Source organism: Rhincodon typus, chromosome 29, assembly GCF_021869965.1.
Source record: "Rhincodon typus isolate 14 chromosome 29, sRhiTyp1.1, whole genome shotgun sequence".
Lineage (NCBI taxonomy): Eukaryota > Metazoa > Chordata > Chondrichthyes > Orectolobiformes > Rhincodontidae > Rhincodon > Rhincodon typus.
Window position 1 is genome coordinate 6,106,178 of NC_063360.1, and position 21,729 is coordinate 6,127,906.

General features: G+C 41.3%; 1 long non-coding RNA gene across 1 annotated transcript in view; it reads right to left on the bottom strand.

Annotated features, from left to right (window-relative positions):
• Positions 1–12,222: 12,222 nt before the first annotated feature.
• Positions 12,223–21,729, bottom strand: part of LOC125486526 — a 21,885-nt gene continuing 12,378 nt past the window's right edge. The window contains exon 2 of the long non-coding RNA XR_007265182.1: positions 12,223–12,461. This is a non-coding gene — a long non-coding RNA (uncharacterized LOC125486526). The remainder of the gene's footprint in view (positions 12,462–21,729) is intronic.

A 21,729-nucleotide genomic window follows, 5' to 3' on the forward strand; every position in this document is an offset into this window, starting at 1 on the left:
AGAGTAAATTGAGATCATGGTTTGACGCGACCAAAAGGATTGGGATCGAGTGAAACCCTCGAGGAGTATAAAGGGCAGTAGGAGTATACTTGAGGGAAATCAGGCGGGCAAAAAGGGGACATAAGAAAGCTTCAGCAAATAGGGTTAAAGGAGAATCCAAAGAGATTCTACAAATACATTAAGGACAAAAGAGTAATTAAGGATAGAATACAGACCCTTAAAGATCAACAAGGCCATCTATTTGTGGATCCGCAGGAGATGTGCGAGATACTAAATGAGTATTTTGTGACAGTATTTACTGTGGAGAAAGATATGGAAGCTAGAGAACTTAGAAATAAACAAACAGTGATATCTTGAAAGTTTCCATATCACACAGGAGGTAGTGCTGGACATCTTAAAATGCATAAAGGTAGATAAACCCCTGGGACCCGATATCCCACAACTTTGTGGAAAGCTAAGGAAGTGATTGCTGGGCCCCTTCCTGAGATATCTGTATCATCGATTGCACGGGTGAAGTGCCAAAAGACTGGAAGGAGGCTAATGTGGTGCCATTATGTAAAGTGGTAAGGAATTGTCAGGGAACTATAAACTGGTGAGCTGGATGTCATTGGTGGGTACATTGTTAGAGGGGACTCAGACAGGATCTACATGTATTTGAAAAGGCAAGGACAGATTAGGGATAGTCAACGTGGCTTTGTGCATGGGAAATCATGTCTCACGAACTTGATTGAGTTTTTTTGAAGAAGTGACAAGATTGATGAAGAGAGAGAGCAGTGAACCTTATCTATATGGACTTCAGTAAGGTACACAGCAATGTTCCTCATGGTACACTGGTTAACAAGGTTAGATCTCATGGAATATAGGGAGAACTAGCCATTTGGAGACAAAATTGGCTCGAAGTTAGGAGACAGAAGGTGGTGGAGGAGGTATGCTTTTCAGACTGAAGGCCTGTGATCAGTGGTGTGCCTCAAGGGTTGGTGCTGGGTCCACTGCTTTTGTCATTTACATAAATAATTTTGATGTGAACATAGGAGGTATGGTTAGTATGTTTGCAGATGACACCAAAATTAGAGGTGTAGTGGACAGCGAAGAAGGCTCTCAGAGTACGAGGGGATCTAGATCAGATGGGCAAATGGGCAATGGAGTGCCAGATGGGGTTCAATTTAGATAAACGTGAGGAGTTGCATTTTGGTAAGGCAAATCAGGGCACAACTTATACACTTAATGTAAGTTCATGGGGAGAGTTGCCAAATAAAGGGAGATTAGAGTGCAGGATCATAGTTCCTTGAAGGTGGAGTCACAGGTAGACAGGGTAGCGAGAGCAGCGTTTGATACACTTGCCTTTCTTGGTCAGTGCGTGAGTATAGGAGTTGGGATGGCATGTTGTGACTGTATAGGACAGTGGTTAGGCAATACTGCATTCAATTCTGGTCTCCCTGCTATACGAAAGACGTTGTTACACTTGAAACGGTGCAGAAAAGATTTACAAGGATGCCACCAGCGTAAGAAGGGTTGAGCTGTGGGGAGGCTGAATAGACTACGGCTATTTTGCCTGGAGCGTTGCAAGCTGAGGGGTAACCTTACAGAGGTTTATAAAATCATGACAGGCATGGATAGGCTGAATAGCCAAGATCTTATCCCCAGGGTAGAGGAGTCCAAAACTAGAGATTTAACGTGAGAGGAGAAGGGTTTAAAAGGGACCTGAGGGGAAACTCTCTCTGCAGAGGATGGTGCATAGATGAAATGAGCTGCCAGAGGAAGTGGTGGAGGCTAGTATAATAACAATATTTAAAAAGGCATCCGGATGGGTACAAGAATAGGAAAAGTTTAGAGGGATATGAGCTAAACGCTGGCAAATGGGACAAGATGAGTTTAGGACATCTGGTCAGCATGGACAATTTGGACCAAAGGGTCTGTTTCGTGCTGTACAACTCTATGATTAAGGAACTCTCTGAATATCATGAATAGCTGAGGCAAGGTCACAAAGTGTTAGTAGTTACATAAAAATTAGAAGATAAGTTGACATAGGATGCCAAACAAAGAGAGTTGGAGAGCTGAAAAGAATCTAGTGTATGCATTGAGGTACCAGATAGGAGACAGCCAGACTTATCATACACATGGATAGGCACAAAAAAAAATGCTTAAGGGACATACAAGGTTAAAGCCAGACTAGTGGCTCAAAGTTCAATGAAAACTCAGTGATTAAGATGTTGGAGTGATTTCCCCACTGCAGTAAAAGAGATCTCAAAGAAACTTCACAGCTCTTTTGGCATCATATTCCTGGAAATCAACTTTTTTTTTTAAACACAATGAGAAGTTTCAATGGCAAATGTTCTTAAAACTGCCTAAAGAAACAGGTGACACAGGAGAGAATCCAAGAAAATAAAATAAAAAGGTGGTTAAGGGTTCCTTGGCCATTGAAAAATTGGCACAAGTAGAAACCATGGCTAGAAGGGTGCAATTGTAAACATTTTACAGGAAATTTTGCAAAGGGATATCTGAGAAATGTTATAAAGATAAAAATAAGATTTCCACAATGACTTGTTGATGCAAGTCACCAGGTATCAGACCAATTCACAAAAAAAAAAGTGCTTGTTTCAAGATATAATCAAGATCTTCAAAGAAGAACATCTGGTAGTTAGAGGAGCTAGAAGAACTTGAATCAATTCATTTTTGTTTGGGTAACTTTATGATTAACAAGTCATAGAGTCAGCACAGAAACAGACCGTTTGGTCCAACCAGTCCATGCCAACTATAATCCCACCTGCCTGCTCCTGGCCCACATCCCTCCAAACCTTCCTTATTCATGTTTTAATCCAAATGTCTTTTAAATGTTGTAATTCTACCCACATCCACCACGTCCTCATGAAGTTCATTTCACATGCGAACCACCCTCAATGTAGAACATTGCTCCTCATGTCTTTTTAAAATCTCTCTCCTCTCACCTTAAAAATGTATTCCCTCGTCTTGAAATCTCCCATCCTAGGGAAGAGACAACTACCATTAACTCTATCTAAACCCCTCATGACTATATAAAATTATATAAGGTCACCTCTCAACCTCCTCCGCTCCAGTGAAAGAAGTCCCAGCCCTTCTTCCTAACTCAAACCTTCTGTACTCAGCAACATCCTGGCAAATCTCTTCTGAACCCTCTCCAGCTTAATAATATTCTTCCTATAACTGGGCAACCAGAACTGGACACAGCATTCCAGAAGTGGCCTCACCAATGTCATGTACAACCGCAACGTGACTTCCCAACTCCTATACTCAAAAGGACTGAGCAATGAAGGCAAGCATGCTAAACACGTTTTTAAACCACCTTGTCTATACGTGACGCAAACTTCAAAGAATTATGTACCAGAACCCCTAGATCTCGCTGATATACATCACTATCCAATGCCCTGGCATTAATCATATAAGCCCTACCCATGTTTGTTGTATCAAAATGCAATACATCACATATATCGAGATTGAACTCCATCTGCTATTTTTCAGCCCATTGATCCATTTGATCAAGATCCCTTTGTAATCTTAGAAAACTTTCTTCACTGTCTACAACGCCACCAATTTTGGTGTCGTCCACAAACTTTCTAACCAGGCCTTCTATATTCTCATCCAAATCATTTATGTAAATAACAAACAAAAGAAGTCCCAGAACTGATCCCTGTGGGACACCACTGGTCACAGGCCTCAAGTCCGAAAAGCAACCCTCTACCACCGCCCTCTGTCTCCTGCCCTTAAGCCAATTATGTATCCAACTGACAAACTGACCCTGAATCCCATGTGACCTAACTTTATTAATTAGTCTACCATGCAGAACCTTGTCAAAAGCTTTAATAAAGTCCAAACAAACCATGTCTACAGCTCTGCCTTCAATTTTTTTGGTAACTTCCTCAAAAAACAAGTTTGTAAAATATGATTTTCCTCACACAAAACCATGCTGACTACCCTAATCCACTTCTGCCTCTCTAAATGTCCATCAATCCTATCTTTTATAATCACCTCCAACAATTTACCCACAATAGACGTCAGACTAACAGGTCTATAAGTTCCCAGTTTCTCCACACAATCTTTGCCACCCTCTGCTCATCAGGCACCTTACCTGTAGTATACATAATTTAAAATACTTCTGCAAGCGGTCTCTCAATTTCCTCCCTTACTTCCCACAACGTTCTGGGATACATTAGATCAGGTTCTGGATATTTATTCACCTTTATATTCTCTAAGACCTCCAGAATGACTACTTCTGTAATGTGAACTGCTTTTAAAACATTACAATTTATTTCTCTGCATTCTCTAGTCTCCATTTCTTTCCCCATATTAAAAACTGGCGTGAAATATTCATTTAGCATCTCTCCCATCTCCTGGTGTTCAAAACAAAGATGACCTCCTTGATCTTTCAGGGGCCCTGCCTTCTCTCTGGTTACACTCTTGCTCTTAACGTATTTGTAGAAACTCTTTGGATCATCCTTAACCTTATCTCCCAATGCTATCTCATATCCCCTCTCTGCCTTCCTGATTTCTGTCTTAAGAATGCCCCACTCTTTATATTGATTAAGGTAGGTGATGGCCTAGTGGTACTATTGCTAAATATTAATCCCACCACAGCAGATAGTGGAATTTGAATTTTAAAATAAGTCTGGAATGAAGAATCTACTGATCACCATGAAATCATTGCCGATTGTCAGAAAAACCCACGTGGTTCACTAATGTCCTTCAGGGGAGGAAATCTGCCACCCTCACCTGGTCTGACCTACATGTGACTCCAGACCCACAGCAATGTGGTTGACTCTCAACTGCCATTTGAAATGGCCTAGCAAGCCACTCAGTTATACCAATTTTTTCTCAAAGAAATGAAACTGGACGGATCACCTAGCATCGACCGAGACACCAGAAAAGACAACAGCAGAAACAGTCCTGTCCACGCTGCAAACTCCTCCTCACTAACATCTGGGGGTTAGTGCCAAAATTGGGACAGCTGTCTCACAGACCAGTTAAAGCAACTGCCTGACATTGTCTGTAAGGTATGATGCTGTGAGCATGACTATGTCCCAGGCACCATCATCACCATCCCTGGATACGTCCTGTCTCACCGGCAGGACAGATCCAGCAGAGGTGGCGGCACAGTGGTATACACAGTTGGGAGGGTGTTGCTCTAGGAGTCCTCAACATTGACTCCAGACCTCATGAAGTCTCATGGCTTCAGGTTAAAATTGGGCAAGGAAACCTCCTGTTGATTACCACATGCCATTCTCCCTCAGCTGATGAATCAGTACTCCACTATGTTGAATATCACTTAGGAGGAAGCACTGAGGATGGCAAGGGTACAAAATTGTACTCTAGGTGGGAGATTTCAAAGTCCGCCACCAAGAGTGGCTCGACGCAGCACCACTGATCGAGCTGGTTGGGTTCTAAAGGACATAGCTGCTAGACTGGGTCTGCGGCAGGTGGTGAGGGAACCAACAAGAGGGAAAAACCATACTTGACCTCATCCTTACTAATCTGCCAGCTGCAGTTGCATCTCTCCTTGTAATGGACAGTATCGGTAAGAGTGACCATTGTACAGTTCCACACTGAGAACAACCTCCATAGTGCCACTCAACACGATCACTGTGTTAAATGGGACAGACTTCACACAGATCTAGCAACTCAAGGCTGGGAATCCATGAAGCACTGTGGGCCATCAACAGCAGCAGAACTGTACTCCAGCACAATCTGTAACCTCATGGCCCGGCATATCCCCCACTCAACATTACCATCAAGCCAGAGGATCAACCCTGTTTTAATGGAGAGTGTAGGAGGGCACGTCAGGAACAGCACCAGACATACCTGAGGATGAGGTATCAACCTGGGAAGCCGGCAAACAGGAAGCTTACACGCCAAACAGCAAAAGCAGCAAGTAATAGACAGAGCTAAGCGATCCCACAACCAACGGATCAGATCTAAGCTCTGCAGTCCTGCCACATCCAGTCGTGAATGGTAGTGGACAATTAAACAACTCACTGGAGGAGGAGGATCCACAAATATTCCCATCCTCAATGATGGAAGAGCCCAGCACATCAGTGCAAAAGATAAGGCTGACGCATTCGCAGCGATCTTCAGCCAGAACTGCCCAGTGGATGATCCAGCGCGGCCTCATTCAGTGGTCCCCAGCATTACAGGTAACAGTTTTCAGCCAATTCGATCCATGTGATATCAAGAAACGGTTGGAAACACTGGATACTGCAAAGGCTACCGGCCCTGACAACATTCCGGCAATAGTACTGAAGACTTGTGCTCCAGAACTTGCCGCTCCCCGAGCCAAGCTGTTCCAGTACAGTTACAACACTGGTACGTACCTAACAATGCAGAAAATTGCCCCAACTATGTCCTGTACACAAAAAGCAGGATAAATCCAACTTGGCCAATTACCACCCCATCAGTCTACTCTCAACCATCAGTAAAGTGATGGAAGGGGTCATCAACAGTGCTATCAAGCAGCACCTGCTCAGAGAAGCCCAGCTTGGGTTCCACCAGGGCCACTCAGCTCCTGATCTCATTACAGCCTTGGTTCATTCATGAACAAAAGAGCTGAATTCCAGAGGTGAGGTGAAAGTGACAGCCCTTGACATCAAGGCTGCATTCGACCAGAGTGTGGCATCAAGGAGCCCTAGCAATATTGGAATCAATGGGTATCAGGGAGCAAACCCTCACATAGGAAGATGGTCATGGTTGTTGGAGGTCATTCATCTCAGTTCCAGGAGTTCCTCATGGTAGTGTCCTAGGTCCAACCATCTTCAGCTGCTTCATCAATGACCTTCCTCCATCATAAGGTCAGAAGTGGGGATGTTCGCCGATGATTGCACAAAGTTCAGCACTATTCACCACACCTCAGATACTGAAGCAGTCCGTGCTCACATGCAACAAGATCTGGACAATATCCAGGCTTGGGCTGACAAGTGGCAAGTGACATTCATGCCACACAAATGCCAGGCTATGACCATCACCAATAAGAGACAATGTAACCACTGTCCCTTGATATTCAATGGTGTTCACATCGCTGATCCCACACTATCAACATCCTGGGGGTTACCATTGACCAAAAACTCAATTGGACTCACCACATTAACACAGTGGCTACAAGAACAGGCCAGAGGCTAGGAATACTGCAGCAAGTAACTTACCTCCTGACTCCTCAAAGCCTGTCCACCATCGACAAGGCACAAGTCAGGAGCGTGATGGAATACTCTCTACTTGCCTGGATGAGTGCAGCCCCAACAACATTCAAGAAGCTTGACACCATCCAGGACAAAGCAGCCCACTTGAACGGCACTACATCCACAAGTATCCACTCCCTCTACCACCGACCGCTCGGTAGCAGCAGTGTGTTCAATCTACAGGATGTACTGCAGAAATTCACCAAAAATCCTAATACAGCACCTTCCAAACCCACGACCACTTCCATCTAGAAGGACAAGGGCATCAGACATGTGAGAACACCACCACCTTCAAGTTTCCCTCAAGCCATTCACCATCCTGACTTGGAAATGTAATCGCCAATCTTTCACTGTCGCTCGGTCAAAATCCTGGAATTCCCTCCATAATAGCATTGTGGGTCAAGCCACAGCAGAAGGCAGCTCACCACCAACTTCTCAAGGGCAACCAGGGACAGGCAATAAATGTTGGCCAGCCAGCAACGCCCACATCTCACAAATGAATAGGGAAGAAAAGTCAATTGAACCAAATTCTCTATATTTTAAATAAGATTCTCTTTTATTAACTAGAACATCAATATTGTTATTCATCCATTGTTCCTTAATCTTAGCAGTCTTATCCTTCAATCTAACAGGAACAAAATGCCTCTGAACTCTCGTCATCACATTCTTGAAAGCCTCCCACTTGTCAGACATCCTTTCCCTTGCGAACAGTCTACTTCAACTTTTGAAAGCTCTTGTCTCAGACTATTATAAATTTTAACTTTTATGGAAGACTTGTCCTTTTCCATAACCGTTTTGAAACTAATAAAATTATGATCGCTAGACCCAAAGTGTTCCTCTACTTTAACTTCGGTCACCTGTCCTGTATTATCGCATAAAAGAAGGTCTAGTTTTGCTCCTTCTCTTGTAGGACCAGCCACATATTGATAAAGAAAATTTTCTTGAACATATTTGACAAGTACTTCACCATCCAAACCTTTAATACTATGATAGCCCCAGTCAATATCTGGAAAATTAAAATCCCCCATTATTACAACCTTATTACGCTTACATATATTTGAGATCTCCCTACATATTTGTTTCTCAATTTCTCTCTGATGATTGGGGGGGCCTATAGTACAATCCCAGGAAAGCGAGTTGGTCAATTTATTATTCTCATTCAAAGAAAGAAGGGGGAAAATATGGAAGCTTGCTTGTATTACGTGGAATGAAAAATGTTACTGATTGATTCCAAGATCATAGAATTATAGAATGATGGTACAATCCCTACAGTGTGGAATCAGGCCATTTGGCCCAACAAGTCCACACCGCCCTTCCGAACAGCATCACACCCAGACCCACCCCCTACCCTTTCCCTGTAACCCTGCATTTCCCATGTCTAATTCATATCACTTACACAGCACTGGACACTACAGCCAATCCACCTAAACTGCACATCTTTGGACTGTGGGAGGAAACCTGAGCACCCGAAGGAAACCCATGCAAACACAGGGAGAATGTCTGTGTGGAGTTCGCACAGTCACCCAAGAGTGGAATTGAACCCAGGTCCCTGGCGCTGTGAGGCAGTGGTGCTAATCACTGAGCCACTGTATCGCTCCAAAGATGTAGAATATGAACCAAAAAAAAAATCAGTTTAATTTTCATTAGTTTGGTTCAAGGATCATTCCCATATATTCAAAAGTTCTCCTTATTTTTAAATCAACCTGTTTAGATGTGTTATGACACACCTCTTCGACAACAGATCAAGATGTGGAACTTGAACTCAGACCTTCACTCTCAGTCGTTGGACACTACCACTGTACCACTAGTTCTCTGTGCCTCAAGGTTTAAAATAAAGAGAATCTAATAATAACACAACTACTTAAACAGATAATTGTAACTGGGTAAATATAAAGGGAAAACAATTGGGTCTAGTGATCTGTGTAGAAAATTGAACACTTAATAAAGTCTATCAACAAAGAAAGGAGTCCTGATTTTTCTGTTTCATTATGTCAATTTTCATCAAACCTAGTTAAAGTTGGAAAGAACATCGAAGTAAGGAAAAGTAGCAAAAGAAAACTGAGAACTTACCCATGTTTACTGTTTTTCATTGACTCCTAATGAGGAATTTAAAAATTACATTCTTCGTTTTCAGATTCCTACAGAATCTCACCTTTCCCTATCCGTGTATTTCCTCTCAAGTCTCTGAGATAGCTGTATTCCTTTTATACTGGCCTCTTTAGCAACGCCAATTTTAATCACGCCACTATTCAGGATACCCTCAGCTGTCTGAGCCCGAACCTCAGGAATTCCCCACAAGCCTCTGATCTACCATCTACAACACTTTCAGCCTATAAGATGGTCTACACAACCAACCACCAAACAAGCTTTAATTGTTTAGGCTAATATCAGTGTCAGTACTTGTAAAGTTCTTCAAGGCTTTGTATTTATTTCTTGTCTTCCTGATACAAATTGTACAGCGATCACGTGAGAGCCAAGATTCAATAATCAAAACAGAATGAGAGTGATTAAAAAGAGAGGAAAGACAAGGAAATTAAAATATGTTCTCATGTTAAGCAAAGTGCTACTGTCAACTTGAGCAGGATCTGGTTTCACTTCTTTAACACCACCACCTGATGATGAAGGGTTTTAGCCCAAAAACATTAACTTTCCTGCTCCTCAGATGCTGTCTCGTGGGCTGTGCTTTTCTAGCCCCACATTTATTGACTCCAGCTTCCAGCATCTGCAGACTTACTGTCTCACCACAAGTGCTGATTAGGCAGCACCCCCTTTAGGTGCCACCTCCACACTTCTCTGTAGCACCAGCTCATGCAGAGTGCGAGACACCACCACACAAAATCTTTGAAAACTTGTAGCACAGGGCATGACAGACTGAGCAAGTCACTGGAACCATATTTTAAGCAGGGACGAGGGACAAGGATCTGACAACAGAGTTTGCCCATCCAGAGGAGCTGCTAATGCCTATGCCGATTGCCATGTATGTTTGGGAAGCTGATAACACCCTCATCTAGGCAAAATTCACATGGGGTTCGGTCCTGCACTGATGGTGCCCATGTCAGTGTGACCCCAAGCTAAACATTACTCTAAAAAGGCAGATCTTATTGTTTCACGTAAGCCCAAACCACTACCCCTCATCACCTTAAAACCTGAAGCATTCATTCAGCTCCTTTTGGTCAACGAGTAATCGGCTATGAAGAACTACATGAAACCGAAAATAGACAGGATAAATATTTTAATCACAGTAAAGCTATTCATTGTGACACTTACAATAATGAAGACACCAAGTTGAACCCTATGTAGTTAAAATTTCTTCCATATTCTCTTCCTCATATTTCTACATAGTACAACCAGCTGAGCAGGATGATATAAAAAAAAACTGCAAATGCTGGAAATCAGAAACAAAAACAGAAATTGCTGGAAAAACTCAGGTCTGGCAGCATCTGTGGAGAGAAATCAGACTTAACATTTTGGATCTCGAGACCCTTCTTCTGAATGGAAGGAAGAGCCAGGAAGCGGGGTAAAGCATTATATTATAATCATGGAAATGAATCCGAGCTGCCCATTTGAATCATTAAAAAAGGGTCACTGCACCTGAAATGTTAATTCTGGTAATGACAAATTTCCTATGGGTCGTGGTGCCAATGAAGGCCCAGGTATTCACTGCTCCACCTGCATCCGTGCAGGGCAGCCCCAGTCAGAGGAATCCAGGAAGTGACAAGAAACTGAAAGGCTTGAATAAGGCCACAACGTCATCATCTGGTCTCCTTCATTCTTTCAGTGCAACCTGCACTTTCCTGTTAACAAGTGGGAGAGCACTTGACTGTGGTTTGATGCAGCTTTGAGCCATCTGTGCTTTTCAAGGCTGCAATTGCACTGCCTCTACATCTGTTGTCACTAGCTAATATGAATTTCTATGAGGTTCACCACACTTAATAGAAGATGTAACATACTCATATGCCTCAGTCAAATTACTACTTATGGAAAAGAAGGATCCCTCCATCTTCCGTGAAAAGGTGCACACTGCCTCAGGAAACATTGACAGATGCCAACAGATCACCCCATAAGCACTCAATAACTGAATACCACCTTCAGTGAAATTGAGAATTGATGTGGAGTTAAGCATAACGGTAATGACTTCAGTATATTCATGGGGACTCCTTACAGTTGTCAATGCTTTCACCGCTTGCTCCACATCTTGTACCACCCATTTGACCACAACTTGGGTTCCAGCAAGGTAATTCATGGAACTTGAGAATCACTGGCAAGGTTATCATTTACTGTCCATTCCCACCTGCCCTTGAATGGTAGCGGTGTGTCAACTTCCTCATGTTGCAGTCCTTGTGGTATAATTACACTGAGTGCTATTAGGAATGGAGACCTATGGTTTCAGCAAAGTAACAATGCTGGAACAAGGATATGGTTCAAAGTCAAGATGTTACATGATTTGGAGGGACCCTTGCAGATAATGGTGTCTCCCTGTGAATCTGCTCCCCCCAATCTCATAAGTGACACAGGCTGCAGATTCAGAAGGTACTGTTGAAGGATCCTTAGCAAAATGCTTCAATGCATCTCATGAATGATACATACTGAACCTATTCTGCACCATTTCAGGTACTGTTTTTTTTAAAATGTCGATGCAATACAAATTAGACAGGTTGCTTAACATTGTTGACCTGTGTATTCAAGATGGTGAACAGCTCTTTGAGAATCAAGAGATGAGTTTCCAAAAGTTCAACAGAAAAATTACAAAACTCCCACCCTATCTTTTGGTGACAATATTAACATGATTTATTCAGTTAAGTTTCGAGTCAACAGTAAGCCAAAGATGTTGATAGTGAAGGATTTAGTGTTAGTGAAGGGCTTGTATGATTCCCGTAACAGTGATTCCTCACAGTTCTGCTCCTCCTCAGACAGAAAAGAGTTGCCTTCTCTCACAGCTCCTGCTGCACCACCAATATTTTCCACGCAATAGAGATAAGGACTCAGTTAGTGAAAAACATGGCAACTGCAGTTACAGGCCTGCACATGCTGATCGTGAAATTTATTTTCGTGATTCAAATGGACAGCTCAAATTCATTTCTGTGATTACATATAATGCTTTCACCCACTCTCTGTTGGCTCCTTATCTCTCCCTTCATTGGAGGTATGGCATCAGACCAGGCTGTCAATTTCAAATGCACTCTCCACAATTGGCATCATGATTGCCAGTAATAGGACTTCTTCACAGTTCAGACATCTCTCCTGCATGTTATGCATCCATTTCCCCTGAAAGACAAAAAAGAAAGTGCAGCCACTATAAAGTCTACCAACTGGACCTTAAATTTTGCATTTTAACACATTCTTGACTTTGAATTCTGTTCATCATTCCGTACTGGACAGTGATCTGAGACGAATGCCTAATTTGTTATCTGAAGTAAGATTCTACTAAAATTCTTCCCAAGCAGGGTCCAGTTAAAAACCCAGACATGATCCTGCCATCTGCAAAACACACAAAGTCGGCAAGATTCTGATCATTGAGCATACAGCACATTAATAAGCCATTGGTCCAACTAGTTTGTGAAAGTTTATAGTCTATATGAGCCTCTTCTGTCCCTTTTCACCAAACTCTTGAGGTTATTCTTCTCTTCAGTCCCTACTCACATGTTATCTAAGAAGAAACTAGATTATGTCTAAGCTATCTACTTGACTTTTCCTTGTTAAAGTGACTTTCATATTCTTACCAATCTTTGAGTAAGGTACTGTTGGCTTAATTTCCCATTGGATTTTAGTGATTCCCTTACATTGAATTGGTTGCTGTCCTTGGTCCCGATTTAAAATCCACAGGCCACAGAGAAGCTGCCGTTTGATACATTGCTGCCCTCTAGCGTTTGTAATAAAATTTGCTTTGAATTCCAAATTACACAGTTCATATAATCACCTAGAATCATGGAATCCTTACAGTGTGAAGCAGGATTCGGCCCATCAAGTGCACTGTGCAACAACATTCACTAATTCATTCAAGTAATGTTAATACTCTTTTTCATTTGAAACTAAACATGAAGGTCTGAATTCAAGTACTTCTTTTGATCACAAAGCTTCTCAGAGCACCTACAACTGAAGAGACCCTGTCATTACAACTCCTGTAATTTCAATTTTTGTGATGTGTTAAACTGTACACATTTTTAGAAACTTCCACGTATGTCACCTTATCGTGTGATTCTAAAACTTGTCAAAACAAAGAAAATATTGCAGTTGCTGAAAATGCTGGAAGCAATCATCAAGTCAGTCAGCATCTGTGAAGAGAACAAGGTAGTTATACTGGAGGTCAGTTCCACAATTACAAGTTTCAATAATATTCCCAAATGTCCATGCATGAGTCCAGACATTGAAAATAACCAACCGTTAAGAGCGTGAAGCTACACTTAGATAAAGCTTAAATCTAAGACTGGTCTGTAAACTCAGTCTCCCACTCTGTATCGCTAAGTAATTTAAGGGAACTTGGAAGATTTAAGGACAGGGACTTTTCCTGATATTTTTGGATTCAGTTCTCAGACGTATTGTAAATATCCAAATAGTTGGAAATCTGTACCAAACTTAGCATATTCCTGGACCAGGATTATAGGGGGAGGCAATGGCCTAGTTGTGTTATTGCTGGATTGTTAATCCAGAGACCCGGACAACATTCCAGGAACCAGCATTTGCATCTTGCCACGGCAGACGGTGGAATTTGATCACAAGCTCCTCTCATTTAGTACAGCTCATGCACACAAAGATCTGCCGGTCAAGATTCAGTTTGGTGAGTCACATGAAAAAATGTCCGGCAGAAATTCACAACCATGAGTAGATGTCACTTTCAAATTGTGGGACTATTGATGGTGCCCAAATTTAATGTCTTTTGAAGTCTTATTTGTCATTAACAGCAGAATCCAGGGAATTCCTTCCAAATGTTACAGAATCTTAAAACTGGTAAATTACTGCAGACTCCACAACCAACCTTTCTTCAAATTTGTTTCAAGTGAACAGTACGTTGGTATTGAAACACCAAATGTGAGTTGATATTGTCAACTTTTCAAAGCTTATTTTCTTACTGCCCGTTTGTCGCAGTCAAGCGACACAGCAGAGTCAACCTGATTTTGAAGTGCTTCACATTGCTCTTGCTCTGAATTGATTTGTGCATAAATTGTGTTTCATTACTCACACCAATTGTACAAATGTAAATGTGAGGTACACACTAACAAACACAAATGTGATTTCAGGAGAAATATTTTTAGCCAGATAGTGCTTAAAGTTTGGAACTTGCTAATGTCAGGAATGGTTGAGATGTATTCTTTTGGCATATGGTCTTATTGTAATGCTTGGAATTGTGCTGGCAGAAGACTTTTTATGTTGCGTTGGCCCCATTAAAGATGCAATTCTATGGAAAATCACAAACCTGCCCTCTCAGATAGGGAGTTCCCAAATGGGACCTGATAATACTGGTGGGAGAAGTGAACACTTCACCTGATGAAAGACCAGTGCTCCGAAAGTTTGTAATTTCAAATAAACTTGTTGGACTATAACCTGGTGTCATGTGACTTCTGATTTTGTATGCCCCAGTCCAACCAGCAGTGCCACATCGTGAACCTTGCCAAGAATAAGATTCAGCATGGAAATGCTGTACAATTGACCCAATAGAGTTCAGACAGGTGCACAAGTATGTTGACAACATTCATTAATGCAATAGCAGGGGTGCCTCTTCTGAGGTTGGCTTTGGAACAGCATTGTTATCAGTTAACGAATTTTGTTCTGAATGTTATGAATTTTGGATTTAACAATGTTTTGTACAATTAATCAGCATTTAATTATGTTCTGTTGTTGGTAGATGTAGTTTGTGATATTTCAGGTTTAAATTCTGTAGTATTGTCAAGTTTATTCAGGAGGCCTGGCTTCCAGTCCGTCTCCCAATGACTGGATGAAACTAGTACACCAGGTTCTGAATCACCTTCAATCAGCACTAGATTGTTACTTTGCTAATGATTCAGGTATGGTTAAGAATGTTGCAAGTGTGAAATAAGGGAGCCGTCTCAAGGTCCAGTCCTTCCAAGGCATAGATGTCTGCATTAGTGTGCTGTGTCCAAATGCTGCCATTCATTACTGATTTTCATTGAAGACTGACCCTTTACACAAAAGGAAGGAGGAGATGGATTTGAGATGAAAACCTGCTCTAATGGTTTGGTGGTAAAACCACTGCCTACTTAATCATAATGATGTGGGGATGCCAGTTCAAATCTTGGCCTATACCGAAATATCAGATCTCAGCTAAAGCAGTGACAGAGCGTTTACAGTTAAGCTCAGTACCCTAGACTAGTGACGAAGAGAAAGGAAAAACAGCCTGATTTCACTTGATATTCATATACCAGCATTTCCAGTAAAGATGAATTGATTAAGAGCCTAGGTGGTTTTTCCCTTCCAAAACCCACAGACAATTAATTATTAAAGTAATTCATACTTTGAGATTGTCCATGGTCCTCACTCTGAACAGGAGTATTCATGACTATTAGGAAATAGGGTCAAATGATACTCTACAACCTCGACTTCACGGAGCCATAGAAAAGTCATGGCAGAAAAAGATGCCATTTAGCCCATCATGTTTGCACCAGCTGAATAAACTAGCAGCCCATCTAATCCCAGTCCAGTCCCTGAATCATAGAAAATTACAGCATTTCATGTTTAAAAGGAATCTGGATCTGCACAAATTTAGGATTTCACCTTAAATCATCAAACCAGACAGCAAATTCTGAAAACCCACCACTGTTAAGTTTTTCCTATGTCCCATCTAACCCTTCTACCAATCAACTTAAATCTGGGCCTCTCCTAATTCACATGTCACAAGGAGAAACTAGTCTTCCATGCCCACGTTATTGAAGTCCCTCATTATTTTGTGCACCTCAATTAATTCACACTTCTGTTTTAAGGTAAACAATCATAACCTATTCAAGCTTCCTTCATATCTACAATTTTCCAGCCCTAGCAATATTCTCATAATTGTTCTAGAGAGAAAGTACAGAGAAGATTTACGTCCTTTCTCTATTGTGGTGATCAGGTGTGTAGACAAAATTCCCAAATGTAGCCAAACCAGTGTCTTGTATTGTTCCAGCATTACATCCCCTCTTTAATCTTGAATGTTTCACTAAACGGAGGAAAACATCCCATAGGACTTCTTTATACCTTACCTACCAGTTTTGCAACCTTTCAGAACATATGGACATAAGCTTCCTCCTTTTTACCATGTATTCCTTTGCTTTGCTTTTCTTTGCCATTCCCAAAGGCATAACCTTACTCTTCTCCAGACTAAAATTCTATTTGCCACTTTTCCACCCAGACAACCATACCATAGTATCCTCCAGTCAACCATTATGGTCTTCACTCTCAACTACATATGAATTTTTATCTGTAAATTTCCCAACCATGCCTTACACATTTGAATCTACATTAATATATACCAAAAATTACAAGAATCCCAACACCGAGTCCCGTGAAACACCACTGGAAATTGCTTTCCATTCACAAAAACACTGGTCAACTATTATCCTTCTTTTCAAACTTTTGAGCCAATTTTGGATCCAATACATCACACTCCTGTCTATCCCATGGGTTGTAATTTGTGTGTGCAGTCTGCATGTGGGACCTTGTCAAATGCCTTACTAAAATCCATATAGACACGAACCACTGTATTACTTTCAGCAATTCTCCTTGTTACTCAGTCAAAAACTTCACTAAAAAGTTAACAAACTGAAGGATAAAATGAAGACAATATTAAGCAACAGCCTGAGATAGTCACTATCTCACAAAAATCAGATCAGAGCCAATGTCCCAGCCACATCCATCAACCACCTATTGGTAGCAGAGACCCAGCAGGAGGATATGGTACACTGATATACAGGTGGGAGGAAATGACCCCAAGAATCGATGAAGCTGAATGACATTTGAGCAAACATGGTCAAGGAAACCTCCGCAATGTACCACCTACATCGAAGAGTACTTATTCATCAGCCAATGTTGACTAACAGTTTGAAGAAGAGGGTAGAAAGCTGGAGACTTCAGAGTAGCTCTGTGGCACATTACTGAGTCCTGAAAGATGTATCCACCAGACTGGACCAATGACAAGGGATGAAGGAACCAGTCAGGAAAGATCTGCGTAATACTGTCCTGACCATTCTACCTGCCACATATACATCTGTCTATGGCAGCATTGATAAAAGTGGCCTTTATACAGTCCTTGTAGGGATGAAGACCCAGCTTCGCACTGAGAACAATCAAGTCACATTGTATGGCATGACCATCATGCTAAATTGTACAGATTCAGACAGATCTATCAGCTGAAAGCTTGACATTACAAGGCTTCTGGGTCATTAGCAGCAGCAACATTTGCATTCATTGCAACATGGTGAAATGATAAATATGACAGATCACAATTACCATCAAGCCACGGGAGCAATTCTAACTTAAAAAGGAGTTCAGGACGGCATCATTGGCCATACCTAAAGAAATTTGAGCCTGATGAATCTACAACACTGAACTACATGTATTTTAGACAACAAAAGCAGCATGCAATAGGCTGGGCTAAGCGATCCTACACAATCCTGAATCAAATTAAAGTTCTGCGGTCCTGCCACACCCTGTCGTGAATGGTAGTGGACAACTAAATGGACTTTCACAAAAAAGAAAGATCCACAAATAACCCATCTCAAATCATGAGAAAGTCCAGCATATCAGCGGGCTGCACAGCAGTGTTCTGCTGCCTCACAGCACCAGGGACCTAAGTTCAATTTCATCCTCGGGCAACTGTCTGCGTGGAGTTTGCACATTCTCCCAGTGTCTGCGTGGGATTCCTCCAGGTGCTCCGGTTTCCTCCTACAGTCCAAAGATGTGCAGGTGAGTGGATTGGCCATGCTAAATTGCCCGTAGTATTCAGGGATGTGTAGATTAAGAGGGTTATAGCAGGACGGGTTTGGGTGGGTGTTCTGAGGGTTGGTGTGGACTTGTTGGGCCAAATGGCCTGTTTCCACACTGTAGGGATTCTATGATTCATGAAATCAGTGTAAAAGACATCAGTGAAAAATTGCAACATCTTCAGCTAGAAGTGCTGACTGGATGATCCATTTCCACCACTTCCTGAGTTCACTATTATTATAGGTGCCAATATTCAGGCAATTCTGTTCACTCCACATAATACCAAAAATTGTTAAAACCTTTTAATTCACCAAAGACAATGGTGCCTCACAACATCCTGTCAATTGTACTGAAGATATGCTCCAGAATTCGACAAATCCTAGTCCAGAATTCCAGTACAGCTACATCATCACAACCACACCACAATGTGGAAAATTACCCAGATATATTGTTGACAAAAAAAAACAGCACCACTCCAATACCCAGAGTGTACTCTCAGTCATCAACAGGATGACAACATAGTACTAACAGGTAATATTCATAGAGCAATGACCTGATCACCAAGTTCAGTTTGGATTCTACCAAATTCATCTCCATTCACATTTGCAGTGCTCATTACAACTTTTGATCCAAAATGGACAAAGAGCTAAATATCAGCAGTCAATTAGGAGCATTTGCCCTTGACATCAGGGCAGCATTTTCCCAAGGGGATCTAGCAAAATTGAAGTCTATGGAAATCAAGGTTTGCTGGCTGGAGTCATCCGAGCAGAAAGGAAGATGGTTTTCCTTGATGGGCTGAAGCATTTGGCCTCCAAAGACATCACTGGAGGAGTTCCTCACAGTTGTATCCTCGGTCCTCCATGTTAAGGTCAGAAATTGGCATGGTTACAGATTAGACAGTATACATTCAGTACCACTCAAGTCTTCAGATAATGAAACAGCTCACACAGCATTCTGGCATAGGTTGATAAGTGACAAATAATATTTTTAACCACACACTTGCTGGGTTTTGTGACCAGGTCGGAAGGCATGATCTGGCTCCCCACTTTCCAACCTCTGTCAGTCACAACAAAAGTTTAGGTTGAGGCTATACCATGCTTCAGTCAAAAATGTAAACTGTAGCAGTAGGAAGCCAAACACAAGATTTTCTTGGGTTTAGGATGAGCGAGTTTTAGCCTGATAACCATAAGAGAATAATAAAACTTCAATTGAAATTGTAATCATCCAAGAGGTTTGAGGTTCTTTCTGCTAGTTTGCATGAAAGTAAGGGCTGCAGGGTAGATGAACTGACTATAGCACGGTGGCACAGGAAGCGATTCAAATGAAAGGAACAGATTGGGAAATAATGATAGTCGGAAACAGAACAGGGAGGGAGATTCTCTCTGTTCTTTGCTACAGAGAACAAGAGTCCAGAAGGCATGGAACATATGTACCAGAATCAGGACATCTGCTTAAGGATAGAGAGGAACATACAATGAAAGTGGAGGATCAGTCATTGTGATCCATATAGATAGCACAAAGAAAGAGATTCTGAATATTGAAGAGTACATGTTATTCAGGATGAATGGAACTTTGCAAACGATGAAGGGGTGGTTCCCAATTAGTGATGGTATTAGTACAATAGAGCAGGACAACAAGTTCAGGGAACCAAGATGTAGAAGTGACTTGAACAGAGATGAGACATGGAAAATGATACGTCACTTGAAGGAACGGTGTACAGGTTCCCTAATAATAACCGTATGTTAGGATGAAGTATAAAAGGAAATAATGGGAGTTTGTCAGAATGATATGGTGATAATCATGGTTGACTTTATTCTACATATAGACTGGAGGAATCAGATGGACAAATGTAGTTTGGACAAGGAATTCATAAAATGATTTCAGGGCAATTTCTTGGAGCAGCCACAAGAAAGCAGACTATATTAGATTTGGAATGGTACAATGAGTTAGTATTAATTAATGACCTCAATGAAGGTGCCCCCAGGTAGCAGCAACCATAATACTATTAAATTTTAAATTTAGTTTGAGAGAGAATAGTGGTTCCTAAGCTAGTGTTTTTAAGTAAGGACAATTGTAAGGGCATGAAACCTTGCTAGGTTAAGAGATAACAGCAATGAAATGGCAAACATTTAGAGAATTTCAGAATATACACGGTAGATAAATTCCAACAAGAGGAGGGCCGACCATCTATGGTTACCTTAAAAAGGTTAATAGTAATATCAAATTTAAAGAAAAGCATTTAATAATGCAAAGATTGTTTGTTGACCAGAAGATTGGAGAAAGTGTTTTGAAAAAGCAAAGAAAGAGCAAAGATTTGAGAGAAAAACTTGATGGGATAAAGCTAGATAGAAATAGAAACATTGATAGGGAAGAGTTTCAATAGATACATCAAATAAAAGGGTTAACAAAGTGTGTATTAGTCCTATGCAGTGTGTGTCTGGGGTATTAATACTGGAAAATAAGGAATCACTAGATGAACTGAAATTTGTCTCAGTCTTCACTACAGAGGATTCAAGTAATGCCATAGAAATAGCTGCAAATCAGGAAATGGAAGTAAGGAGGAGCTCAATAAATCACTAGAGAAGTAGTCCTGATGTTAGAAGCTATTCTTAATGACAATATAGCAGTGCATTTAGAAGAGTTCAAATGAATCAGGCAAGTCAATATGGTTTAATGAAAGGCAAATCATGTTTAACCAAATCGTTGGACATTTTTGAGAATTAACGTTTGCTGTCGATAGAGGAAATTGGTAGATATACTATACTGGAATATCATCTTTTGAGAGAATCTAGGATTAGGGGTATTTTTACTTAAAAATATGCGGTTGCACACTTAAGGTGAGATAAACTATTTTCTCTCTCATAAAGGGTCATGAGCTTTTGGAACTGTCTCCCTCAAAGGCTGAAGAAGCAAAGTCCTTGAATATTTTTTATATTAAAATAAAAGATAAATTTTTGCAGTTTGTCCATACTCACAAGTCAGAAGTGCAAAGGAATACTCCCCACTTGCCTGGATGGGTGCAGCTCCAACAACACTCAAGCATGATGCCATCTAAGACAAAACAACTCATTTGTTTTGCACCCCATTTACCACCTTCAACATTCAGTCCCCCACTACTGCCATGCATTGACAGCAGTGTGAACCATCGATAAGACACACTGCTTCATATTACCAAGGCTCTTTTGAAGCGGCTTCCAAACCCACAACGCCTATCATCTGGAATGACAACAGATGTACGTGAACACCACCACCTGCAGGTTCCCCTCCAAGCCACGCACCATCCTCATTTGTAAGTACTATCAGCATTCCTTTAGTCACTGGATCAAAATCCTAGAACACACTTATTACAGCACTTTGGGTATACTTTTACCACATGGACTACAGCATTTCAAGAAGGCTGCTCACCACCACCTTCTCAAGTGTAATAGCTCACATCCTATTAACAGATTGTTTAGAAGGCATTGCTGTGATATAAAATATCAACTATTAATCATTATCAACTAAATTAAAAACCTTGTACTTCAATTTGAAAGAATACTAATAAATGAGCTGGGACACTTTAACATGCCTGCCAAAATCACTTGACCAGAAAATAGAGATAACACGGTGTAGAGCTGGATGA